This window comes from Prenolepis imparis, unplaced genomic scaffold, assembly GCF_030444845.1.
Source record: "Prenolepis imparis isolate NDT839.2.m4 unplaced genomic scaffold, iyPreImpa1.0 SCAF_1, whole genome shotgun sequence".
Lineage (NCBI taxonomy): Eukaryota > Metazoa > Arthropoda > Insecta > Hymenoptera > Formicidae > Prenolepis > Prenolepis imparis.
Window position 1 is genome coordinate 12,401,813 of NW_028141159.1, and position 27,855 is coordinate 12,429,667.

Consider the following 27,855-nt stretch of genomic DNA (forward strand, 5'->3'; position numbering starts at 1 on the left):
TTTTTTTATGTCAAATTTTCATCGCGAAGAAGAATTGTAGAGCCACGAATTACATTATAAACGTAAATCCGTCAAAATTTGATAATTTTCAAAATGAAAACCCGATTCCGGAAACCACAATGATGGTGCGATAGGAACGATCCTCGAGCTTGAAATTCGCTCGACCGTCATACGCATGAATTCGTCGCGAACATTCACGTACCACAGAATCCGATAGATCTATTCACTCTGGAATACAAGAGATCATAGGAATATGAAAATGCGTAATAATTTGGACCACCCGACGCGAGAAACGTATAAATTTTCTGAATCGACGAATTTCTCGCACAAAGAGAGAGCTTAGATATATCATAAAATAAACATGAAGTCAAGGTGTATCATATTACAAGAATACTAAATGAATTTCACGCGATAAAGCAAGCATTATTATGAATATCAATTCACGATCTCTTACTGACAACATATTTTTGAAATTATGAGTTCATATCACGCGCAATTGTATCATTTCGAGCGAAATGTAAAATACATCTCGGTAAATTAATTATTTTAATATTCAAAACGTCTTATAAATAACTTAATATGTTTGAAATCATTCGTGTCCTATAAAAATCCTATTCCCGTCCCGATTATTCCAACGAAATTGGGAACCCATGCTGGCAGAATTATTCTTGCAATTCACGGTTCACTAACCATAAAGATTAAATCGCATGCCAAAGGTGCGAATATAAGCGTAGCTTTCGTGCGCGCGCAAAAGACTGGCCGTTTTAGTGGCTGAACGTCGCTTGGTCGTGACGCGTAAATTATTTCGAGTTATCCTGCGACATTAATTACCTCATTTCTTTCTACCGCGGTTAATGAAGATTACTAACGCCACGTGCGAACGCGAAACTCGCCCTGGAGAATTAGCGCCATTTTCGAGATAATCGCCTTTCGCGCCGGGCTGCTGCGGTTTCGTTGCACGAATTGGAGCGTTAAATGGCAATTACGTTAAGATAATCTAGCGACGCAGGTTTATATTTTCGCGAATGGACGCTGAAGAAACGAAAAAAATTTGCCGTTGAAATTGAAAAAAAGGAAACAGAATTACAATTACGCGTACAGAACAGTTTTATATTAATTTAGATTAATTTTTTCGGTATTGCGATAATATATTATAATATATTATTAATTTTTATTAATTATAATACAGGATGATTCAAGAGGTTTTACCGGTGCTTCAGGAAGGTATTCTTGAGATAATTTTTTAGTTAAAAAGTTCATATTAACATGGATTCTAAATTGAAAATTTATCTAAGCTAAAAATAAGCACTTTCATGAACATGAAATAATATTATTATTAAATATAACTACATAGGTATATAACAAAAATACTTTTACTTGTTTGAATATTTAGTAATAATTTTATTTCATATTCATAAAAGCGCTTATTTTTAACTTTTAGAATTTAGAGTATCATAGCTTCATTTTCAATTTAGAATATTAATGTGAACTTTTGACCTCAAGAGTGCCTTCCTGAAGCGCGATAAACCTCGTGAATCACACTGTATATTATAAATTAATTCTTATTAATTTATTATAATATATTAATCCTTGTTTATGCAAATACTAGCAAAATATATGCGAGCTTTACTATGAATTACAACAAATAATTTTAATGCTTTATTAATAAATCAAATATGAACATTTTAATTATACTAATTTATTCATCAATTTAAATTTATTAAAGAAATTAAGCACGTATGTCTATGCGTGTATGTGCGAAAAATGTAACAAAACAAATTAAATTCTTGCTAATGCGGATTATCTCTAGGAATATTTCATTTTTTTTCTCATTTTGGTAAAACATTAACATGAGAAAGATTTAAGGCACGTTGCTGATATCGCTGATACATGCAATTTGCGCATTTAGGAATTAATGTTAAAAGATCGTCAAGCAATATTTAAACCAACAATAATTGTTTGAAACACGAAGAGAGAAAGTTTGCGCGATTTCGATAATTAACTAACGTATTGAATCCGTATATATTGACTTCCATAATGCTGCAAGCAGCAATTAACGGCAAGCAATTGCCGGAAATCGCGTGCCAGGTACAAGTCTTAAACAGAATTTCGGTGAAACGACAAGCGAATGCGGGACACTTAAGGAATCCGCTCCAATTATAGTGATTTGACGTTTCGTCACTCACAGGCGCTAACCAACGACGTGCCCTTTCGACTGCACGAAATCTCCATATTCTTGTTCCGAATGAATTTTCGCGCTAATTGGCATCGTTTTCGGACATAACGACGATATTCGCTTAAGAGCTTTTGGTCCAAATGGTCAAGGACATTTTTCATTATATTGGCTGTACCCCTCTCTCATTATGGCAAATCCCTTATAATATTAAAAAAAGACTTTTAAATTCTCTTTTTTATCTAGAATTTAAAAAACTATCTTAGCACTAAAAAATTTAATTGCAATAACATTTCAAATGATTGTAAAAAGTATTAAGTGATGTTAAAGTATTGTTTTGCGTGTAAAGATTAATTTGAGATTAATATTTATAAATATTAAGAATTTACATTAATCAATATAAATAATATTAAGAAGTTTTCGGTTAATAAAAAAATATTAATTTTTTCATTTAATATAATTTAAATAAAATATTTCTCTCTAGTTTTAAATCTCCATATTTAACATTAAAATTTAATAATAATCAGAGATAAATTTTAAGCTAAAATTACATATCCATTTTTCTGCAAGAAAAAAAAGAAGTTTTTCTATCAAAAAATTATAAGATTTTCTTTTATATAATAACATTAACGTGTTTTATATTATTTTTTTAGAATAAATTTGTAAAAATTAAATATAAAAATTAAATATAAAAATTAAATATAACCTACCAAATGCATTTCCGATACATTTATCCGAACGGCGAGATAAAATAATACGGTAACTATTGCTGGATCAATTTCTCGATAGAAAATATTTTGTTATCACTGGAAGAAACTCGATTACGAAATTCCCGTGGGATTCGCGTCGACAAACGCTGTCTGCTGAACTAATTGCATCGGAGATAGGTCAGGTCGATTGCTGTACGCCTAACCTTTCCATCCTTGCATCCGCATCTCGTGGATGAAAGTTTCATTAAGTCCATAGGCGATATAGCCTAGTTGCCAACCGCAACCTGTATTTTCGCGAAGAAAAGCGGTTGCACCATTTTTACTCGTTCGAGATGAACGTCACCTTGTATCGATCCAAATGTTGCCGGTTGAATAATTTATCGAGATTATAAATCAAATTTTGAAAGGTAATCAGTTTAAATCAAATATCAATACGGGGATGTATTTAGTAGTCATCTTCATTATCTATTTTAATTTAATTTGCAATAAAGATAATAGAGTTCTTGAATATATAATCAAAACTTGAATCTACACTGACAGAATTTTCTCTTAGAATTTACTCTGAAAATCATGGTAATCGTGGAACAATATATGATACGAAAGAATTTTATGAGAATTTCTCTGATTAATATTTATCACGATAAAAATAATATCTATCACAGTAAAATATAAAACATGTTTGATTAATTTTATTAAACTGCATAGTAAAATTAATCAAAAATATTTTATTGTAATATACAGATATTATTATTTTTATTGTGATAAATATTAATCAAATTACCATGATTTTCAGGGTAAAATCTAATAGAAAATGTTCTCTGTGTACTTTATCTTCAACCTGAATGATCTATCAAAGCGTCTAAATGAATGAAAGAATTACGTTTTTATCGCCGTGATATACAATCGTTTCTTATCAAATTGCTGCAATTCCCGATAAATGGAATAAATTAGCGATCGCGTTACTAAGCAATCTCGACCAACAGAGCTCAAAATAAACCGACTTAACTCATCTTTGTTATTTTAATCTACCGCGTACCTAAGAGAGAACACGTAATATTGTGCAACAACGACACGCTCCCATCTTTGCTATTCTCCGGGCGATTAAGATTCGCGATTAATTTACTGCCTCTGCCGTCTACTCAATTATAAACGCAGAAATAGCGTTCGGTCGGACGCGCGATCAATCCCCCCGATCGCGTTTTACACTCAATTTTCTGTCATCGCCGGGGCGAATACCGATTCGGTATTCCGATTTGGCAACGTTATTCAACGACGACGACGACAGCATCAACGACGTCGACGATGCTCGGCGTCATCATTGCGGTTGCTCGTTCGTTTCTCTACTCGGTGTGTATAAATGTCGACGCACAAAAGACCGTCGTTGACGTCGACGTCGACTACAAAGCCAAGTTTGTTTCGAGAAAGTGGGCAGAGGCTGTGAGATGTGATTTTATTATACGGCGCGCACGCGAAGCACGCGATTAAATAAACGAAGGCATTTTCTCGGTGGTAATGGATATAAGATTCCATTCGTCTTTGTTTCTTGAAGATTGAAACTTTCGGAGAAATACAAAAGCGAGAATCCTTAGAAAACGCACAAGTCTATTTAATAAATTTCTTTCAATGGAAGCGCCTACTCTTACTTTTCGAAGTCCTCGCTCTTGAATATGCACTTCTTTTTTTTTTTTTCAACTTGAATTCTGAAATCCCGGCGGATCTGAGGTCTGTAAGAGTCATGTGTATTTTTCTCTTTTCTCCGAAAGTTCTACAAACACGCAAACGAAAATATATTACTTGCCGAGAGAGAGAAACATCTGCACTCGACAAGGAACATTTTGCTTTGTCATCTTAATGCATTCATTCATAAGAAATTTATAAAATTCTCTTTTTAATGCATCTCGTTTACTATATCTATAAAATGTATTTTTCTTTTTCTCAACTTACTTCGAATCGAAGTTTTTCTTTCTTTCCTAGAAGTTGATAAAACGAGAGAAAATTTAATTATGTCACTGTCACCACTTTCGTAACTACCAAGTTTTATGTATCGCTATGTAACGTAATTAAGAAATGTATACAACAAAATTTATTTTGAGATACGTCAATAAATTTTAGCAAATACCGTACCGCATCGATAAATGTACGAAATGCACATGCATAATCATATAGCATTTAATCAATTTCTACTTCTCAGAAATATATTATAAAAAAAAATATTTAAAAAACTACTTTAAAGTATCTACTAATATAATGCGCGAGTACTTGCAATTATGCAGATACCTCGCCTTTTGCATATTAAATATAACCATGAAATATTCACCACAAATTGCAATATGTCATGCTATCATCACCATTTTTGCATGATTAATCTCAATAAAGCTGACACATCGATATCACTAGAATTACATACGCATATTATATTCAGAGTAAATTTCTGTATATGATTATTTCGGGCGCATTACATATGAAGTTTATATTGTGAAGTTGCGCCAACTCTATAAATTTCCAGAGTAATTACTTTGCACGGGGTGACGTTAGCAGACATTTCTGTAGTAATAACTTTCTCGCGCATTACAGCCTCCAAATTAACAAACTTTCACGCTAATTGTTTCTGATGCAACGGTATCGCAGAATATACCTACTGCCGTTCTCCGTATCATCGAAATTTTGGTAGTAAGTGTAAATCTAAATATATAGCTTCGAGATAAGCGTATATGCGAGATTTCCAAATTTCTGGAAAACTTAAATATTGCGGCTCGTAATAAATTGCTAAATATTCTATAATCTTGTTTTCTTATTAATAAAATTATAAAGCATATAATTACAAGCATTGAATTAAAATCTTAATATTTTTTTTTCGATAAAATTAAGTTACTATACATACAACTATTTTATTAATTAGATTAAAGGGAGATGAGAATTATTTAAGAATTATTTTCTCATTCTATATTCTTTGATATAACTAAATATAATAAATGAAGGTAGTAAAGATTGTTTATAAGTCGTTTAAATTTGATCATAATGGGTCATTGTCATAGAATCGTATACATGGAATAGATTTTGCGATCCGAGGGTTAACCTTGTCAATAGAAGAGAGCGAAATATCTCGTATGCGAAAGAAAGCCGTTGCAGTCGCATCCATCGCATCCAAGTATAAATCTTTTCTTGTATACCGGGAGAGATTTAAGTTTGCGCGAGGTCTCGGGCTAGAGGCTGCGAGAATACCCTCCCGGTCGGGGAACAGAATCGGAATAAACTCGGCTTCGCGGAGCGTGATGAAATAAAGACGAGGGGCGGAATGGATTGATCCTTTGCATAAAACTTTAAACTGCAATTCAGCGATTTCTCACTAGCGGAGTGGAACGCGTGAGACAAATGGCGCGAGAAATCGGGAGAGGTCGGCGCGCCATCGCAAGTTTAATGCCGTTCCAAGATCTTTTTGATACCTCTCGGGAACGGGAGGAGGTTTCTATAACATCGGATATGTTATAAAATAAAACGTCAAATCTCAAAGGTTATCGATTGAGAGAAGTGGTGTTATCGGTTGGAGGATGTGTGTGTAGAATACAGGCCGCTACGAAAATAGATGGCAATATTTTTCGAATTTCCAAGTTTTTTTGAAAACAAGATCAAAGAAAAAAAAGGATACGTATACAGATAAACGTATTATTGGAACGTGTGTAATATTGTGATTGAAATTTATCTCTCTTTAAAATGAAAAATATTTAATACAATACATAATTAAATTTTAAATCAATTTTTTGATAACATATTCTTTTTGTAAAATTTGTATTTTATCGTCAATTATGGAGAAAATAATGATTAGATGTGAATTGATTTCAAAAGATATTGTCACAACATGTCTTTACTTGCTGTTCTACTTAGAGAGATCGGTACTAAATGACTTAAATTATAACTCAAAACATGTCTAGACAACGATGAGAGCAACGGTTCTCATCCACGTGCGTGAGGATCTTAAGATGCTCTGCAAAATTTTCTTTGTATAAAAAAATGAGCTGACAAATACAAGAACGAATAGATCGCGCTCCTGTCAAATTGTGCGTTTCCTTATTACGAGTGAAGGGAAAAAAATATCGTTTACGATCGCGGACGCTAAGAGCAAGAGGGTTAATCGGTGCTCAAGTCAGTGAGACGATAGTGTTGATTTATCGGTTTGTGGATCGCAGCTGCGAGGCGTCAGAGTGCAACAAGATATGCGACGTATGCATTATGACTTACGACCGACTGTCCCTCGAAATGCGCCCAACATTCGGGTACCACGGAGCATCCTTCTGTTGTGCGAAACGCAGAAGTCTCTCGCGCCACACGTGTCAGTGCATCTCTATTGGGAGGGGAGATTTATGAGAGTTCGCTGGTCCTCTCGCGAGAGGCGAGTATACCCGTATTAACGAGAGCAAAGTGTCGTCGAGATTGCGGCACTGCTTTCTCTAAGAAACACTTTGAGAGCAACCGGCCGATGCTCGCCCAGGAGATCGTTTAAGCGCGACGTTATATTAAGCGATCACACGAGAGATCGCATGTCTCGCGGCTACGCCGATCATTCCTCGCATTGCGCGAGTAATTTCATATCGGAAAAAGTTACAACATGCTCATCTGAGCGAGAAGTTCAGTTTAATTTCATTTACGATAGACCCAATATTATGACTATAAACGCTGAATGAATTACCAAACTAGTTAGTTTGAATCTTTTCAAGCGTTATCAAAGCAAACTAATTTGAATTTGCTAAGATAATACTGATTAATTTATAATAACTCTTCGCGAGTTGTGCAACTAACGATAATTTATAAATATTGTCGAATTAATTATCTTTTAGACACTTTAATTATATTGTGGTTAAAAAGAGATATAATACATAGAGAATGATATATATAGAGAACGATTAATTTAATAATTCTAATTATGCACACTTTGTATTGTGCAACTAGTTCCATTATAATCCCTAAATAATAACATGAATGTTTGTTACGTAATTAACGGTTCCTTTATATAAACAGATTAAATATAAGCAGATTGAAGGCTTCATGTATACATATACACAAATAGATGAATGATATTTTAATTAATATGATTTCAAAATTATTTCTCACGTCATCGTGAAATATTTTATTCAAATAAATGACACAATTCGGGTAAATTATATATTATCTATATTGGATATTTTTAGACTATTCGATTTATTTTACGTATCTGTGATTGAATGACACCGGCTTGAAATTAATGTGACAGAATTAATATTCCTCGTCACGCCGTACCATAATTATATCATGAGTACTATCCAGTCTCGTGCTAACTAAAATAAATTATCGTCACGGTGGCTGGCGAAAGTCATTATAATCCATGATTTTTTTTTTAAGCTTAAAGCTTTTTTTTTAAGCTTAAGCTTAAAGAAAATAAACCCTTTGGCCAGCCGCGACATTGCGTTTTATCGAAACGGTGAGTAAGATGACAGGAGCTTATTTGTTCTGAAAACAAGCGTCGGTAACTGCTTCTCTATCGCATCGAAAATAATCGTATTCTAAACCTAACGGATATGCTCTCTGACCTAAAAACTACATCGCGTTTCTAGCAAGTCACACTAGAATTATCTCACGTTAAATCTATGTTTCAATTGATTCAGTTTCGTTGGATATATGAGATACATATTTTTATACTTATGGAGTATTTATAGACGAAAAATTTAACAACCGCAGATATACATTTGTCTAGTTTATTAATTTAATACACAATTTAAGAGAAAATATATTACAGATATATTCAAGTTTGTAACAAGAAATGAAAGAAAGAAAATGCAATCTTCCGACTTTCAATAATCATAACGATCACTCTTTCTCTCATAAGTTAATTCCCTTCTATATTTAATAATTCAAATTCAAGCAAATTGATTTTGTAACATAACTTTTTGGAATTTATGAAATAATGCGGAATTGGACAGTCATAGAACAGAATATGACGGGTCGTCGACCCCGGATCCGATCTTATTCTCGACGCTCTTCGATTTTTTGCCTAGCACTGACAGGTCTATTTGTCCGAAATGGAGTGGGTCGCGGTGTCGCTTATACACAATGGGATCGGTATTTCCGTACCGAGAGCGTCGGCGTTCCAATAAGAAATGCCATCTTCGAATTAGAATTCCCGAGGTGATGAGAGACATCGCGGCAGATTTGTGGCAGCATGCCCGAGTCATAGTCGACGATCTTCTGTCTCCCCAGATCGCGTGCACACGCATGTCCGCGATTAATAAGTCCTTTGTTGTTATTCCGCGAAATTACACGCACTAACACGCAGTCATTTAAGATATAAAATAAGGGCGAAGTATAAAGAATGTAACCGGCAATTATCCAATAAGTTAAAATATTTACTTTATTTTCTAAATTTGTCGAGATAGCACTGCATTCATGTATCGTATTGTACTATGTATATCTAGAAAAATATCTAGATATCAATATCAATATGAATCAAATTACTATCGTTCGAATATATACATAATAATTGTATCAATCTAAAGATTAACTTTAATTAATTTAATTTCTTATTGCAATTAAAATATTCCCCGTGTTACTTCATATCGAGTATGAGAGGTAATTATAAGTAAGAAAAAAGACAAAGAAGCTATTATAGAAATATGTGTATAATAAATTGTTTAGTGTCTTTGTACAGACAGTAAGCTAACTGCCAACATTCTGTCAACAACAATCCCATAGACTAAAGTTAACTAAATATATTCTGCTTTACTTGACAAGGAATGAGGAAGAGACGGGTACGTTATGGTGAGACAAATCACACCGGGAAGTTCCTGATTCCGATCAAGATCGGTGACCGAGCGAGAAAGTGATTAACGAGCCCGACCGAAAGTTTAGACTCAAACTAACACTTCCCATTCGAGCTTAAATTTGTAGCTTGTCCGGCCGACATCACAGTACATCTCCGTCAGACCATTCAATCAGTCAATCATTCAAATTCTTTACTCGCTTTTCCCAAAGGAAAGAGATAAAAGGACAAAAATCTTTCGAACCTAGTGACGAAATGAAAGATAATTCTGATGGATGACATGTGTCACATTTCCCTAATTCCAATCTTAGCTTGTCGCGCGTTCTCAAAACATATTCGTACCTCCGTTAACCGCGTTCTAAATATATTAATTTTTGCGCCGGGATTTTTAAATTTTATAATTTTCTTATCAATTTCAAGAATTCTTTTGTTAGTCTTGAAATTAATGGTGTATAAATTTATGCAATCATATAAATATGTATGTTAAATGTGCTATAAAAGGATCAAATATTTATATTTTATGTAATAAGTAATAAGCTATCACGCATATGCAATAAAACGAGCTTTCGAAATTTTTCTTACTAATTTAATCACTATTTATATATTAATCACACATGGAGATTTGTATATATATAATTATATCTAGATTTACTTAAACATGTTAGAAAATAATATACATGTGCTGATTCGTGATTCACACATTTTAATTAAAAATATATATTGATTAATATATTAACTATTTTTAATTAGCTGTTATAATTATTTAAAAGATTGATATATACCTAATTCGAATTTTATTTCATTAAAATCTCATTATAAATAATGTTTCTCTTTTTCTCTCTTTACTTTTCTTTATAAAGTAGCATCTCTGAGAAAACTATTTTGCGTTTTTTTATCATCTTCGTGCCGTTGCAATCGAGGTCAAATATATATAATGGCTACATTCCATGCAAGTACTAACCATCGATGAAAGTTGTTGCCATCATCCATAGTCTTGAAAATCTGGCCGGACGCAAGAAACTTGAAACTAGGATGGTATTACGGCGCGAAGTGACCACATTCCACGATAGTTTGTGTCACTTGGTCGGCACTGCCCGCCATTTTAACTTGGCAAGTGCGGACCCGGTTTTCGGCCAACCTACCGAAGAGAAGAGCCGATCTCTTCTCGCGTCCGCAACCGCGAAACCCACGCGTCTCTCTCGCGCCAGCCCGCCGAACTTTCGGGCAAATTAGCAATTTGCCAGCAACAGACTCCACCCTGGTCCCGAAGCACCGATTGGCACTCGTGAGGTAATCACCTCGTGGCCGAAAATTGCGAACCGCCTCTATTCGTCGTATCGTGTATACCACGTTAGATATACAAAGTGTCCCTGAGCAACAACACTCCCCTTTGGCCAGTAAACACTATTATATGTATGTGTAGCCTAATATAGATTCATGCGGTTTGGCCGACAAACTTTAATATCAAGAATTTCCGTTTTATGTAAAGATGTTACTCAATCCCTTTTATCATTGCGAAATTTTCTTTAAACACATTTTTTTTTTAATTTGTCTAAAATATTATCAAGATCGGATTATTAAAATTAAAGTTGAATTTTAATGAAAATTCCACACTTCCAGAATTCTATAATTTACAAACGCGATTTTTATTGAATTCTTATCGTTGCATAGCCTTCAATCGTCACAAAACTAGATTTTTATTATATTACAAAAATATAAAAGCTCTATTATTATTTATATTGAAACTAATTATATATTTTCTCACTTTTATCTCTCTGCCTTTCTTTCAATAATATCAAAAACAGTGCACAGGGAATTTAATGTAATATAATGTACTTCTTACCGACAAGTTATCTTTTCTTTGGAAGCAGTTGACGATGCAAGAACAAAATTACAACACTTCTCACTAATTCTATCTTTCACCATTGCAATGAGCTGTTATCAGCTTTACCACAATAGCGAGACAATCTCACTGTAGAACCAGCATTGCAATTGTAAAATACCTATGTCAAATTTGCAATGACTACAACAGGTTACTATTAATGTAACTCTCTGCTGCAATGAATGACTGCTACTATAAAATGCGATATTGTAAGCGCGCAAGTGGATAAAGGAAATGTTCTACAATCTCATGCAAGAGAAAAGAGAGTTACTTGTCGATAGAAATTGCACTTTTTATGTCTCATGAAATTTTATTTTGCAAATCATGTATTTCTCTCTCTTTGCAAGATTTTTATCTCTACCTATCTATCTATTGTCTTTTTTTTTTTAATGTGAAAAGTTAATACAAAAAATTAGTTCTTCTAGATTTATTTATCACAATATTAATTTATGAATGAATAGTTCTTTATAAACAATATAAAGAATATATTGTCAAAACCATTCATTTAAAATCGATAATTTTTACAAAAAAAAAAACTTTTTTTGTAAATTATTCCAGCGTGATACTTGATGGTCACTCAGGAATTTCACTAAAACATTTCCCAAGAGTGCATCGCGGAGATGATGTTGAGGATTTTTGACATTCATATATAATATATTATATTATCGATATTCATTTAAATATCGACAATTTTTTTAACATACTTGATGAACCGTCGTGACAATTGTCTCATCTTCGAATCTTGTGGGATTCTCAAAATAGCATTATTTTTTCATTTACAAGTTTTCATATAAATTAGAATTTGATTCTTCTTTAATATAAAACATTGAACCATTGGTTTGTACTAAATTTATACATGAAAGAGATATACGCACGAGAAGAAACAATAATTTTTTAAACAATGTGAATAGATGTGAATTATATATCAGATTCATCATTTTTTTCTTAATAAAATCTTTCGATAAAATTAGAATCGATTTTTTTTTTAATATGAATTTGACTGATCATTATTATTCATAGGTTTTTAATTTTTAAATATTCTAGGATATATAAACGTCTTGAAATTTTCAAATTAATAAAAAATGTTTAAACTTGATTTCTAAAGGATTCTTTAAATTAACGATATCAAATATATTTCTATTTCTAATTAAGTTCAGCGTCCAATTTTCGCGTAAGAGCGAACTCAAAGGATTTTCTACTATAAAGGAAAAAGGATGAACCCGGGCCACTCTATATTTTTCCGTAATTAGATCGTTTAGCACCTGGTTCACGTTTACGCTTCCAGGTCATCATCTACGTCAACCATAATGCTCAATTACTGTGTAGTCGCCTTCATGAGGCTGATATCGACGCTCGCCAAGCGAGCTCATCAAATCGTGTGTGCGCAGTTTTCGTGACAATTACGAGAAGATTGTAGCATGAAAGATAATATCCGCTCTCTAAAAAATATTTATAATTCGAAGGCTAAAAGCTTAAAGAAAAGTTGAGAAAAATTTTGTAAATTAAATATAATTAGTAAGATGAATAATATATTTTTTCTGCTTTGCGCAAAATGTTTAGAAACCTTTTATTATTATAAAGAGAAAATACACATATTTATTTATGTGCTAAAATATTTCAGACTTCACTTTTTTATTTTAATGTTTATATACTATTTTTTAAAGCATTTTCTCAGCAAAAATCCTTTATAGCAATTCTATTATAATTATTTATATTGAAAGATCGATCTAATATTTTCATATTTAAGATTTTACTTTGAATCTATACTGATAATCTGAATTATCAGTATAGAACGAAGTTCGAATTAATCTCCCGGACGAAACTGCAAAGATGAGGTAAAATTATATCGATCATGATATCACTAAGAATGCATAGTATACCGGAAGTTCTCGTCGATCGGGGTGACGGCCAGACACTTCCAATTACCGGTCTCAATAGCGTCAAAACGTTCGCACTTTTGCTCGCAGCTCGCGTAGCTCGACGAAAGTGTCTGATAGTAGCACAGACACTATTTCACGTTTCACCGTATCGCAATTTCCGTATCGTACATATACGCTGAGTGCAACGGGTTCCCTCTATTCTCGCATAGTTCATTTCCAGGGGAAAACGTCGTCGACGTCGCTTTCCGTCGACAACGGAATTTCGTCGCCTCATGATAAGAGAAGACGGAGAGGATCCGACGGCTAGAAACGCCGTCTAGTCAGACGACGCTTCTCTTTTCATGCAGGCATTAAATTACTGAGGCGTGTAAAAAGAAGAGAATTATGTGTGACGGAATATTAACGATCGAAATTTAATCCTCAATTATTATAACCAAATAAAATTTAAATTTTAAGCCTGTTTATTTACTTAATCAGTGTTGATTAAATAATATGATATATTATTAAAGCATACTCATCAATTAAAAACATTTCAATTATCAATGCTCATTCGATATTAAAAGCATTTCGATTATCATTCAATATTGGAAGTACCTACTGGAAATTTATCTCAATCTTTTTCTTTATTTTCTTTTGTAGTAAAATAATATTCGTAAAAGATAGAATAAATAATATGATATTACGATTAGATTATATCAGCATATTATCTATTTGGAAAATGTCTTTGTGCGTCGGGTACGTCAACTAAAGTGAAACCGTATAACATTTAAAATCAGGTATATTCGAAATAAAGAAAAAGAGAGAAAGAACGAAACTTATTTCCATTTTCATCTGATATTTTAATAACAAAATAGAATCAACATCACATCTATGCAGACATTCGCTATTTCTAATTTCATTCGCGAAGTGCAGATATTTTGTTATGTCATATGTCACACGCGTGTTACCCTATTATATATATATCGTGTTCAGGGAAAAAATAAACTGGACAATACCGAAAATAATCCGGCAATTTTCTAATTAAACACAGCGCGACGAAAAACAGAACGCATAGCGGGTATCATCAAACTCGTTCTTAATCACAGTTGTGAAAGGCATCCATAAATTCATAGTTTCGGTGGAAACCACCTGCAGGTCGGCCGTACATCACGCCCGCCATTCTCATGCATTACCCACGGGGGAGAGATAAATTGGCGGAAAATAAAACTCTACCCCCTTTAGGGCTTGTGATTTTAATTAAACCCCGTCCTGGCGAATAATTATTAAAATAACCTTGCGATTAAGCACGCCGCGGCATAAAGCAGAAAATAATACGGAATTATTTTTGATATGATTTTGAAGGGAATTCATTAAGGTAATTATTAGGATAATAAGTCGAAACATCAGAGCAATTAAACAAAAATTTATGGGGAGGAATATTTTAATTATTCACCTTACAAGTATATTAAATGATTTTTATTGATGGTTTTTTATATGAACTTTTAATTATAGCTGTTGCTAATTCTATAATTTTTGTGATTGAAGCGTTTTTTTAATTATATATTTTCAAAGACAACTGACACTTGATTTTTACTTTTGATGCAAAGTTCTATTTAAATGATTTTTAAAAGCTTCAGTTATTAAACGAAAACTATAATTTTATTTCACATATATAAATAAACGATAAAAGGAACGATTAAAGGACAGTTGGATTTTAAATGCAAAAAATCTATACCTTAGGCCTTAGAATCTACTGGTTTTAATTTACTCTACTAACTAATTCTCTTCGTCGTCAAGAGAAATTGCGTTTTGAAATTTGCGAGTAATTTCGAGAAGAGGAACGATATCGTTTATAATTACCTCGAGAAATGCAACTATGTCGAATCAAATATTCTGCTGCGATATTAAATCGTAGACGAAAACGTAATTTCGGGTTGCACGCGGAAATACGTTTTACTTCTCGCAATGTAGCAAAGAAACAATTTAGTTTAGGCTCTATGATCAATGATAAGTTTTCAAATAATTTTTTGACAACTAAGATTTTATTTGATTTTTGTATTTAATTATATTGTAACGATTATTGTTATTATACGAGACATGTCCAACAACTATCTCGTTTGGCGTATAAAATAATTCCGCTCTGCAGCTACCGCATCGAATTTTTCAAAGGCTTTCATTAAAAATAAAAAGAGAAAAAACGGATCTTTTGTGTCCTTGGTTTTTCAACAACTGCAAGACTTTTTATGCAATCTCGGTGACACTGCGCTAGTTGTAATAAAATATTGTCTTTTGTTTTTAAAGCATTTTATCATTCATCCATAGATAGACTTACAGCGATATTTTCTTGATAAATCATGCGGAAAAAATTTATTGTATGCTTATATTCACAGATATATGAAACAATGAAATTCTAGTGATTTAATTCGACATTGCATTTATCATTTATTTCGTTACAATTGAAACAGCTAAAACGCTTTCTTTCATTTTTCATTAAATGGTTCCACCTCAACCCACAACTGTCGAAAAAATTGATAAAGATTTCAGGCTGAACTTATTCGCGTACGGAAAATCTAATAGATATTATTCTCCCGTTGAAATTGCTGGACTGGAAAGAATTAATTATAGCCGCCCCATCCTTTCGCTTTATGAGCTTGCAAATGAATATTTGATTACTGCTGCAACTAGCATCCTCACTTTTCTCAGTATTATATTTTTTAACAAAACTAAAAGTTATGTTTGTCAAATAAATTATTATCGCGATCAGATTACAAATTTTGTATTGCAACAAAGTATTTGTTTTTGCCACATGATGTGATCTTCATCTTTATCTGATTAGTCATTTTTTTAAACGACGGGATTTTAATCAAATTAATAGTACAAAATTCTGCTATATATATATATATATATATATATATATATATATATATATACACTCTCCAATTAAATACATTGGGGGCTTTCTCGCTATTTTGCTGGTGTATAAAGATAAATATTAATCATAAATCCTTTCTCTAGAACGTGCAGCTAATTTTCTGAATTAAAAATGCGATGTTCGCAAAAGGTGACATATTGAATATTTTTATTTACGTAAAATGTTGTATTTTAATCATATATTTTATCGTTATAACGCGCGAAAGAAAACTTTTAACTAGATGGCAGATGAATGATGCATTTGCGCGCACGTATATGTGTGTATATAAGATATACATACACATATAGCAGTGATTTTTTAAATCAATATAAAATAATAAAAACTTTACGTTTCATGAAAATTACAAAAAATTGTGAAGAACATTTATGAACAAATAAATTTAATTAATTCATGAACAAGGTTTTATCGTGATTGTATAATAAATAACGTGTATAATTAAATAATAAAAATTTCTCTCAGTTATTATATATTTTTAAAATGTTTAATTAAAAAATTTATACATTTAAAAAGCTTAACAAAATTCATAAAAGCCTATATAATGCCGCTTCAAAAATAAACATTTTTTTATCCTTTAGTTTTATATAAAAATGTGTTATTTTTTTAATTATTGTATGTCTACGAGTATATTATCGAAAGTGTACGTAAAAAGAATGCAAACGAATAAAGTTTGCAAAAAGTCGCGAAATGGCAAAATAAACGAAACGCTTACTTTGACGTTATCAATATTTCGAAATATGTTCATCAAATCTCTCGCGAATATTTTCTCTCTGATACTTTGTGCTTCGCCATATGTTGACACAATCGCATGGATATGCACGAGCGTGTATTATCAATTTTACGATTGCATTTGCAATTTTCGAAGCACTACGAGACGTTTATTTTACATACGAAATGTGCGAGTCTAAAAATAATTTGAAAGTTCTGAATCGTGATTTTAAAGAAAGCGTTTATATGGAAAATTAATAACCTTTCCTAATTTTTTTATAATTATTAATATATATTGATATATATTGATTTTTCAACATTTACATATTACTCATTTTAATTTGCATAGTTGCGTTATATACTATTATATAATTCGCAATATGGCGTCCATTATTTTTTAGCAATAGAAATTGTCTCGATAGGTAACGATAGCATCTGGAATATTGCCAGTGTGTATATGTATGTGTACACGTTATTAATACTTGATATGCAGTTGAATAGCCTTGAAACTTAATTCGCGAACACTACTTCAGCCTCAGTCGCTCATAAATTATTGCCATCATGGTGTTTTTATTACATAAAACAAAGGAACTCCAACTCTTAACTACTCTAAATCTAAGCTAATCCGCAAATCTTTCATTAAAATATAATGCGATTAGAAGTGATATATTTAAATATCTTTTACATTACATTATGTTTTTGTGTATATGTATGTGTATATCTTCAGTATTTTTTTGTAATATTTTTTTATTTTAAACTTTATACATATAGTGATATTCACGCGCAGCCTACAATATATTATCGTTATATCGCACTGTCAACGCATTATTAACGATTTTCTGACGCGAAATATCTCCAGGATTCATGTATACGCCGTCGGTGCGTCGCAATAAATTACGCATTTTGCGTGCCTTTATGATACGTTGTCGGTTTCAATTATACGAGCGCGCCGGCTATCGAGATTCGACTTTTTACGACGCCTGTGCGGTTTCAGCGTTGCACCGAATGCACATATGAATGCACATAACGAATAATAAACCCGCGAAACGTCACTTAAAAAAAAAATAAATAAAAAACTCGAAAGTCATATTTCTCGTTGCATTTTCCGGATAACGCTTGTGCTAAATAAATTCGCATGCAGCAAGGGTTCCCAAATTATCTATTTTTCGCAATACCTTTTGAAAATCTTTCCATTTCAAAAATTTATATGTATAATTTTATACCATTTCTTTCAATAAAAAATTTATTGCAAAAAATTATATTCGAAATACGCGACTTGCAAATTAAATTATCTTCTGTTTTTGTTTAACTCGAATCGGTGGATCGCTTAATGATCCTTTAAAATGTCATTATAATCATTAACATTTCTTGAAAAATTTCGAGTCCAACCAAAATCAATACATAAATTAATATAGAAAAGAGAAAGGTTTCTTTTTTTCTAAAATTTTTCTAAAATTTTTCTAAAATTTTTCATTAAATTTTGATAATTTTAACATTTAAAAAATTATGCATGTCTGCCATAAAAAAATTAATTTTTTGCTTTTATTTCTCGAAATATTTAAAAAGCTGAAAATACGAGCAAGTCAAATAAACTTTCGACAAAATTAAACCAGATGCATAGAAACGATTTTTCTCTCAAAAATTGTATTGTAATTTTATTTCAAACATCAACAAAGAATCCACTATCGGCCCTGTAGCAAACAATCGTATGCGATACGCATCGAACTGTATTCTGGGATGGATCGATAGCGAAGCGAAATGGAAATTTTCGTTCGTAGCGAACGGCAGCATTTGAATCAAAGAGACATTGCCGCCTACATAAGGTGGAGTAAAGAATGGACTATTGTTTGGATAAAAGAGCTATCTATGTCTGAGAGGAATTTAATATCTGTAATATATAGTGTTTGCAAATTGCATTATTCCTTATAAGTTAAACTATAAAAACAAAAAAAATAATAAAATCACTTTCTAATCTGCAATATTCTTTCTTTGGCATACACTACTTTATTTTTATTTTATAGATAATAACTTTAATTTTATCTGTAGTTAATATAGAGAAATAATTATTCTTTTTACTTGAATTTTGAACGGAAATTTCTTCTTTATCCTTTAATTTTTAACTAGAATAAATTTACTTATACATATATAGAATTTACGATCATAAAATGAGTATATCACTTATAAGTGTCAAGTAATACACATTACTTATTAACTTTATAATTGAACTTTACAATGAAACGGAAAATTTAGGGCAATTGGCATGTTCAAGCTGATTGTCACTCCAATTTAGATTCGACCCGTATATCTCCCCTTCTTCCTATTTCCTTCTACGCATCCATTTATAATGCAACAATGTTACCATGCATTATCGAGGCGTCGCGACGTATTACGAAATTTCGTGTGAAACGTTTCGATTGGGTGGTCCGAATAATAATGAGAGTGATCTCGCAAATACAACACGTGCACGATTAATTTGTTACATTACGATCGTCTCTGTACGCATTCGAATTTAATGGCGATCGGCCGCGTGCACTGCACAAGAGAGAGAGAGAGAGAGAGAGAGCACAGCACACAGATCCTGCGTTCTCAACAGCTGCGTGTTTCCCGCAACATTCGCTACATTTCTCTCAGCGAACGTTTACTTTAACATCGTCCGACTATAAACTCCGTATTGGTGAATTGCTTTTTTTTTATGGTCGGTACGTTTGTTCAGTAGATGCTCGTCGACAAGAGCGTGTGTATATACATATATATATGTATATATATATATATATATATATATATATATATATATATATATATACACACACGAGCCAATCACAATCGACTTTTGATGACAGTCGATGGTTTTTATCGAATCTACACCGTACACATTTTTCTCACGGCAAAGCGCTTTGCCGATGTTCCCGCGATCTAACACGTTAGTTTTCGCTCTGATGCTCAGTGTAGAGTTAATCCGCGTGTAATTGAAGAGTTTGATCGAAAACTGGTCTAAGTGTCAAACAGTATAAAATTAAAATGATGCTGGAAGACAAGGAATTAAAATGACATTATTGAATTATAGTAAAGTTTAATTACCAGTAAATCACAAAAAAACATTCTAAGCTAATGAAACTAATGGAATTATAATAATTTACAATTTTTTATTATTATTTTACACATCATCAAATGCATTTTTATCGGAAAGATTTTTTTTTTAAATTATTTTAATAAATTTTTATGATGTAAACACTTGACTTATTTTGATCGTTATTATCCTGATTTTTTAGCTTCGACTGCTTAGGCCAGATTTAATGGAAATATCTAACGTCGAAAAGATATCCAAAGCATAAAATCATAGTTATTGTAATGCTCAGCCGAAAGAGATTGCACTCTTTAATTTCCAATTATCGCACAAACTCGAGAAGAAAATATTTTTACTCTGGTAGCTTTATTATTTCAAAGCAGGATTATAATTTTGTGAGAGGCGCCATGATACTTCCATCAACTCTTCAATTCACGAAGGTAATTCAATTGCGGCGTGCCGCAAATGCATCGCGCATCAAATTCTCAAAAGCCATTACGTGGTGATTCACCGGTGAACTCCGCGTTCACCAGCGGTAAGACTCGTGCGATACGTTACACACAACCAGTGCCTTTTGTCATTACGTAATATCGCCGCAACACCGAGCGCAGCACGAGCCACAGAATCGATCTCGATCCCTTCGAGCGCTTAGAGAACTCCCGTAGTCACCGCAAGCAGACAAGCGCGAGACAACGAGATACAATGTATCTCTACCACATCGACATGTAAAGACACCGAGCAACAAAGACAACATACACCGAGATCGAAGCACACGTTCGTCGAAAAAAAAAAAAAAGAAAAAAATACATCTACTATACAATATTAATGGCCGAGCACGAAATATAATCGGCAACACACTTGACGAAAAGTATGCTCGACGTAATTAAATAATAATCATAAGCGCATCTGTCCCGGAACGTGAATCAGTCTACATCGACACTACTACTATTACTACTTTCATTGCTACTACTATTGTTACAATTACCATCACTACCACCCCACCACTACAATCATCATTAATATTATTGAAACAACAGTCATCAGACAAAGAAGATTCACGCTATAATCTGAGATCATTTAACATCTCTATGCGCCAAGATAAGTCTAACCGTTAAGACAGAATACAACAGAATACATCAATCAGTAAGATTGAGCAATTATTCTCTCGGTTCCTTTACGAGTTTCATGATGCGTGAGTCCATCTGCAATTCGCAAAAAAGTCATTGAGAATGTAATTTTTTATCCATCAAAAATTCAGGAATTGTTAATATCTTTTTTTCCTTCTATTTTAAGTTTCTATCTCATGATTAATTATATATTCAATTGAAAACAATTATTTGTTTTATTTTAATTAAATATTTATTAATTTACGAATAATTGTAATTCTTGGAAAAATATATTTTTTTAAATATATGTTTGTAGACACAATTGAAAAGAGTGACATTTAATTTTGAAGAAAGATAAAATAGGTGACAGGTTGATATCAATAATTGTTGACTATCGAAAAACATGTTACATACAAAATCATGATATTACTTTTAAGATATCGCCAGCTTCACATATTTGAATTAAAACAAAATATGTTCTAACTTTTATCAAAATCAGTTATCTATTTTTCATTTGACTTTAATCTTTTTATTTCAAGATTTATTTTGTTGAAATTGAATTTTGAAAGCTTAAATTGCATTCTATATAAAAATCAGATTTACACATACCACATTTGCGACAAAAGATTTTATTAATTTTATCGTGCGATTGACAATAAGTGAATAACAAAGTTAGCGACAAAATGGCTGATGAGCAAGAAAACGTAATTTAGAGCCTTACATTAATGGCGCATAAAATATCTGGAAGCTAGGTCGTCCTCGGAACGTCGATAAATTTCTCAAACATTTTTAAATGAATTATTACATCCAGAGCTTCGTCGTTTTAAATGTCATCAATAAATTCCGATTGAAAAGATTTGTTCTCAATTCTAATTTATTTTTAATTGATAATATTTTCTGACATATAGGTGAATACATATAGAGATATCGCCCGCATTTTACGTCTTTCCGTAAAAAATAATCCATCAAATAATCATTAATTATTATAATTTATTTGCTGCAAGTGTTTCGTGTTAGAAAGTTAATTATGATGATGCAAATTAGCGTCTAATGTTAATTATTGCTTCTGTCTAACGCTCGCTTTAATCGTGGCTACCTGCACACGTGTTGCCTCGCTTGCGCTTCTGCAATATTCGATGAAACAAACGCGTTCTCTTCGGCTTCGCGCAATGTGCAGGTCTTAGAGAAAGCAAAGAAATTTCGCTTAGAGCTCGTAGCAGCAAGTAGTGCAATTAGAGAAGAATTTATAATGATGTCATCGTCTTTAATATTCGCAAAACACGTTTACGAGTGCATTTTTTATATTTCACTTGCCTTATTCTTTAGATTTCTTAAATTTATCACAAGGCATAACACTAATTTTCTATTATAAATAGTAGTGAAGATTATAAATTCTGATAGCATATATTAGTCTCTTTTTTTTTAGCAATAAATTAAAAATTTTTCTCTTTCTCTTTAATACAATGCACAATGTATTATATAATGCACAAAATTATATAATGCACTAATATTTCTATTGTTAAAGTAATAGAGATTTCCAATAGTATATACTTTCTTTAGCGATATTTTAGAGATTCTTCGTATTTTTTAATTCTTCACTGCACTGTATGTTAAAATATAAAACGCAATGCCGATTTTTCATTGTGATAAGTAATTTCAGAATACTAATAGATACTATTTTTACACTCTGATACATTTTACTCGATGCATTCAGTTCGAAACATATTTCTATAAAGTATTTCACAAGTCGTGCGCGTTTTCTTTGAACTACAAATACCAAAAGTCAAACCAACTCTATTCTTTTCTTTTATAGTTCAAAGAAATACTTCAAAGTAATAAAACTATGGCAAGTTTGATTCACAGTGGCTTTTTCGTTCTCTTTATGATTTTTTTTTTTTACTCCGAATATACTCCATCACACCTATCATTATTTTATTGCAGCGCGCGGAACTTAAAGTCGACAAAAGTTGCGAGAACGGTTATTCCTCATCTAATATGTTGCTTAGAAACGGTTGACAGGTGCTTAAAAAATTTTCTCGCAAAGACGCTGTCTCCTCGCGATATCCTCGTGAAAGTTCGCGCCTAGCTTTCTTCTCCCTTTAAAAGTTATCGGAAACTCGCGCGTGCCATTCCACTTTCGCAGCGGGCAGTTCTTGTTCAATGGCCTAGTTTAACGATTAAGATTAGCGATCGAGTTTAGCGAACAACATTGCGTGTCTAGAAGGCAAGATTAATCGCATACCGGAGAAATCGCAATAAGATATTTTTATTCATACATGTTTTTTTTTCATTATTAGCGGAACTTATTACTTCCTTTCAATTACAAATCTGTGATAAATCTGAATTCGATATTTTCTTTGCAAACCTTTGATGAACAATCATTATTTGTGTGTTCCAACATCAAAGAAATATCAATAATAATTTTCAATATTGGCTGTGTTTTTAATTAAGTTTCTGTATTAATATTTAAAATTGAATCTGTGCTAGAATAAAATAAGATAATATAAAGCCTATTTAAAATTATTTATTCTGGATGCAATAACTTTATAATTAGACCTTTCACGTAATTTCCGGTAAAGAAAAAATTGTTTATGGTTTGCTAAGAATTTGTAGTTAAAGAAGTATCCAACGGGCAGAGAATAAAAGATATAAAAACATTAAATTAACCTGCGCTAATTAATTTTCTCTCTGCCTCTTGTTTTTTTTTTGTCAATCACTTTTGCAGAATTACTGTTCTATAAATAAAAGAAATATTTACATTTACATATCAAATCTCTCGTTAATCCGAAGCATTTTTCTGCACAGCTGAACGAAATGATCTCGTTTTCTTCGTATAAATTGAATGAAACAAATCAAACGGGCAATTTCGACGAACATCTGCGTATTATTGTCAGAAATCCGTTGTGATTCGTGGCACGATTTTTCACTCAACATTATTCCTCTTAATGAACGCGCGATCGGTCCATTTCCGTTCCCAATCTGTCATTCTCGAATCAATACAATCAAACAAGCAGCCGAAGCCGGACAAACGTTTGGACAATCCCGTCACATCGAGAGAATGCGCGTACATATATAAACTCGAATATGCACGCGGATTTGGAATGGCTATCGTTTTCCCTCGAAAAAAAAATATAACGCGAACATCGAGGTATTATGTACAAAATATCGCTAGTAGCAGAAATATGTCGCATTAGTATGCTAGTTCCATCGAGTATTGTGTTTATATTTGCACAGATTTTTGAAGGAAAAAAACATCAAAAGTTTGTACATATTTTTATAAACTTTTTCCTTCATAAAATTTTAAAAATTCATACAAAAAAAAAGCTAAAGACAATATTTTTTATTCTCTTCATAAAAACATCTCAAACATTGCGTATGCTGCACGAACATTTTATTTTAGTTTTCTTATATTTAATTTTCAATATTTAAGAGAAAGATACATGTATTAATGTCTCATTATGTAAATTAGATTAATCTACTCATTATTGATTATAATATCATTTTTATTTCTACGAAAATAATATTTAATAAGAAAAAAAATCTTCTTGGAGATATAATAAATAAATGTCACTCTATCAATATGTCTAATAATATCTAGTTATTTATATTATATTTAACATCACACAAACGTACAAAAATTAAAATTACAATTTAATTTAGTTTTGTTTTTACGCGTTTAATTCTTTTCTTAAAGACTCTGTTCAATTAATTTTGCCAACGTTATACGCTCGTCGGTATATATCTTTTTTACGTAACACAAAGCGTTTATTCAATTTTTTTTTCTCAAGAAGCTTCTTGCCCGAGCTTCGCCTTCGAGCTCTGCTCCCAATGTCGGCAGCGTCGCTTCTTGACGACGAAATAAAACCGGGATATAAAGTAAACCAGAGTCAATAAGGAAAAGACATTTTCTTTGAGCGAGCGAAAGGAAGACTCACGCATCCCGTATACTCGATAAAGGAAACGATGAGGAAAATAGCCTGACAGAAAAAGAGGACGAGAGAGAGGGAGAGAGACAGAAAAAGAGCGCTAGAGAGGAATGTATGTGTCTAGGAGAATACAAAGAGGAGTATATAACAAAATAACCAAACATCAACAACATGAACAAGCACAACAACAACATCGACAATAATAATAACAACATCAACAACAACCGATTTTCGAGATCGGATACCCCACGATAAATATTATATGCCTATACGTTGGCACCGTATATACATATATACATAGAGATAGAGACAGCATCCACATAATATATATACGTCACACATCACGCCGTAGATCTGCCGGATCCTCCACCCACGAACCACCAACCAACCAATCAACCAATCATCGGAAAACCACGAAAAAATCTTCCACCCTCGGACCACAACGTCGCGAAGATAGCACACTGATAAATATAATGCGAATCATGGGCACACGTATATGTATACGTATACGTACGTTCATACGTATGTACACGCATACATATACGCACACACGTGCGTGTGAGCTAAAAAATCGCTAGAAAATAAATCAATCAATAATGCCATACGTCTCTCAGAATAATATGCTCACCACCACAACGTCTTGCAAGGGCTACCAGTGCACTCACAGACAAACATTCAAATCGACCACTGCCTACCGCTCGAAAAAAGATAAAGTATTTATCTATACGTACGTGTATGTGTATATGTATATGTTATATATAAAGTCGGACTATATATATACGTATAGAAACGGCTTTCAGAGAGGCTCCATGTGTATATATGTATAAAGCAATCGGATTGTGGAAGGTAGAGATACGAAAAGGGATTCCTGACATGCACGTATATATATTATATATATCGATATATACGGCTGGCCATCGGAAACCTTGCTCTTGCAGTCAATAATCTGAGCGAGATGCGACCGAGGATGTAAGTCGCATCGACTGTCCGGGCTGGCTAAACTTTGCTTAACGATTCGTTGCCTCAATCTGATTCATAGTCCTATCTAGACTATGAAAGGAGCCGAGGACACGTAGATTAAGCAGAGTTAGCTTCAACTCTGACATCGGTGCAATTTTGGCTCTCCAAGTGTTTCCAATGATTATTTCGAAAGAACAGGTTGGTCGAGTTGATTATAAAATCATTTTTGCGAAAGATAAAATATATTGGGGAATAAATCTAATTGGCACATTGTTAAAATTGGCATGATGTCCTTTTAATTTAAAGAAAAATTGATACAATACGTTGAAAATAAATTTTGCTTTACAAAAATTTATTTTTAATTAATTTGCGATTGAAGAAGAAAAGATAAAGCCTTGTCAAAATTGAGTTATCTACATTAATCAATTATTATTTCGCGTTACAAGATATAAATTATTAATTTAAAGATTTTAATAATTATGTATAGAAAATTTTAAAATTAAATTTCACGATTGATTAAAATTTTTATTAAAGTTGTCTTATCGTTGAATGATACGATTACATAACATTTCACATACGTCTATACTTTTGACATAATGTCTATATTTCTTCAATTCGTCTTTAAGTAGATACCATTGATTATTAACATTATGCCAATTTAATCGAGTAGACAATTAAATGCAATATCGAGTCTCAATATCCAATGAGTCGAGTTCAAATGATACTTATTGTTTCTTCAAAAATGGAATATATAATAACAATAACAATATCACAGAATATAACAATATCACAAAATTACGCCGATAAAATAATTCATAAGTCCAAGAAAACATGAGACAAGACATAAACTTTGAAATAAGTCCTCTCGACCAACTCGTTCTCGCTATTTGATGGCATCATCGAAGTTTCATCGGAAACCGCTCGAGCGCATCTTCCGCACGACGGGGAAACGTTTCCGGTCGCCGACGAGCATCGTCTCGTATGGCAGCCGTACATATACATATATACGTATATATCTATACATATATACATTACGCCCGTACGTGTATGTATATTACTCACACGATTATTCAATCTCTCCTCTCGCTTGTCACGCACATGACCGAAGAGGAAGGGGTCGGCGTCGAGATCGCCCGGCGGGTTAAACTCTCTCGGCGGAGCCCCTCTTCGACGGAATATACATATAAATAAGAGTCTATGTGTATTAAAACATATACATGTACGGATTCGTATAATGCACACACGGCCGGAATTTCCCTGCCCCCCTCATCCCGAGCGGTGGGGAACCGGTGATTACGGGAAGAAAATCGGGAGAGAGAGAGAAAGAGAGAAAGAGGGAGAGAGAGAGAGCGAGAGAGAGGGAGAGAGAGAGAGAGCGAGCGAAAGAGAGAAAGAGAGAATGGAAAAGGGATTGTTATGTTGGAATGTTTGTCTGTGTGCAGATGCAGCCTACTCGTTGTTGACTTGATGGTGATGATGGATTCTCACGTGGAACGTGGAGTTCAGGGCCCGGTGGTGAATGAGAGGGGGCTTAGGCAGGTCTACGGCTTATTTCCCCCTTCTCCCTCTACCACTACCACTATCTACGGAGAGTGAGAGTGAATACACGGATGTGGATGTCCGGAACACGGATGTGCGGTCCGTCCGTTCGTCCGTCCGTTCATCCGTGAGTTGTCGAGAGTGGCAAGACAGACGGCTCGACAGAGACTCTACCGAGACACGTGCCACGTGTCGCCGCGAGACCGCACGGT

General features: G+C 32.9%; 1 protein-coding gene across 2 annotated transcripts in view; it reads left to right on the forward strand.

The window, feature by feature from the left end:
• The window catches only part of Sm (heterogeneous nuclear ribonucleoprotein L), a 151,356-nt gene that overhangs the window by 102,085 nt on the left and 21,416 nt on the right, over positions 1-27,855 (forward strand). The gene's annotated exons all lie outside the window — the stretch shown is intronic.